Source organism: Salvelinus sp. IW2-2015, unplaced genomic scaffold (genome assembly GCF_002910315.2).
Source record: "Salvelinus sp. IW2-2015 unplaced genomic scaffold, ASM291031v2 Un_scaffold1889, whole genome shotgun sequence".
NCBI classification, from domain to species: domain Eukaryota; kingdom Metazoa; phylum Chordata; class Actinopteri; order Salmoniformes; family Salmonidae; genus Salvelinus; species Salvelinus sp. IW2-2015.
This window is the reverse complement of record NW_019943251.1, coordinates 116,999-118,781: the sequence shown is the minus strand read 5'-3', so window position 1 is coordinate 118,781 and position 1,783 is coordinate 116,999.

Here is a 1,783-nt window from a genome sequence, read left to right as displayed (position 1 = left end):
TAATCTCTCTTTCCTCCACTCCCCTTCCTCATTTGTTTTGTAAACTGGCTGCTACTCAGTTTTATTATCTTGCATAGACACTTCACCCCTACCTAACTGTTACAAATTGCTCAACTACCTGTGCACTGAATTCCTGCTTACAAGCGAAATTTTAAGTCGGGCAAGCACTCAGAGTGACGCGGTTGGAATAAAAAAGTGGTCAGATGAAGCAGATGCTAACTACAGGACTGTTTTGCTATATCACAGTCTGTGAACACTCTCGTATCCGGGATTTCTTCCGATGGCATTGAGGAGTACACGCATCATCAGTCACTGGCTTTATCAATCGTGGCATTGAGGAACGTCTGTCCCCACCAGTGACTCATGTACGTAACATACCTCGAACACGATAGTCCATGGATTACAGGCAACATTCGACTGAGCTAAAGGGTAGAGCTTGCTGCTTTAAGGTGGCGGGACTCTAACCCGAAGCTTTACAAGAAATCTGCTGCTATGCCCTGCACGAAGACCATCAAGCAGGCAAAGCGTCCATGCAGGGCTAAGATTGAATCATTACTACACGGCTCCGACTTCGTCTTATGTGGCAGTGGCTTGAAAACCTGTTACAGACTAGCAGAAGGGAAGCACAAGGCGAGAGCTGTCTAGTGACACGAGCCTACCAGGAGGGCGTTCCACGACTAAATCACTTCTATGCTCGCTTCGAGGAAGCAACATGGGGCATGCATGAGAGCATTCAGCTGTTCCGGACGCCTGTGGTCGATCAACACTTCTCCGTCACGCCGACGTGAGGAAGACCTTTAACAGGTCAACATACACAAGGCTGTTGGGGCAGACGGATTACCCAGGACGTGGTGCTCCGGGCATGTGCCGACCAACTGGGCAGGTGTCTTCACTGACATTTTCAACAATGTGCCTGATTGAGTCTGTAATCCAATTGGTTTCAAGCAGACCACCATAGTCCTGTGCCCAGACACAAAGGCAACCTGCCTAAATGACTACAGTTCCGTAGTGCCAGTACTTTCAACGTCCGTTCAGCAGCCCATGAAAGTTTGCTTTTGAAAGGGTTGGTAATTGGCTCACATCAACAGGTCTCTGCTCCTTCTCTTCTCATCTCTTCTTTCTCATCTCTTCTCTATTCTTCTTTCTCAATCTCTCTGCTTCCTCTCTCTCGCTTTCTTTCTCTTCTTCTTTTCTTTTCCTTCTCCTTCTCTTTTTTTCCCCTTCTTCTTCCTCGCTTCTTTGTTCTTTCTCCTTTCCCCTTTCTTTCGCTGTTCTTTTCCCCTTCCTCCCTTCTTCCCTCGCTCCTCCTCGCTATGTTCCTCTCTCTCTCTTTCGTTTCTTCTCTTCAGAGTGCTGACCAGCCTGGAACATTCCAGATGAGACGCCGTTCTCTATTGAAGCAATAGGAAGTAGATCTGATTGAACCTGGATGGGAGGTGGCTCAGCTTGATTGACAGGTGTGGGCTACTGTAGGACAGAGCTGTTCGTCGTGGCTGGACGTAGTTAGGGGTTTGTGTGTGTGTGAGTAATGGTAATATTTGGTAAACGTTCTGGAGCAGTGAGTCTAGAGCCGAGACAGGTTCAGTAGAGAGGCCCCTTGGTCTCTGCTCTGACATGGAGACACCACACACACCCAACACACACACACACACACACACACACACACACACACACACACCACACACACACACAACACACACACAGTCCCCTTTTCCCTCTAAGACTCATAATAACAGCACAGACTAAAGCTTTCTGAGCCAATTCAAGCCACAGAGGAGCATTT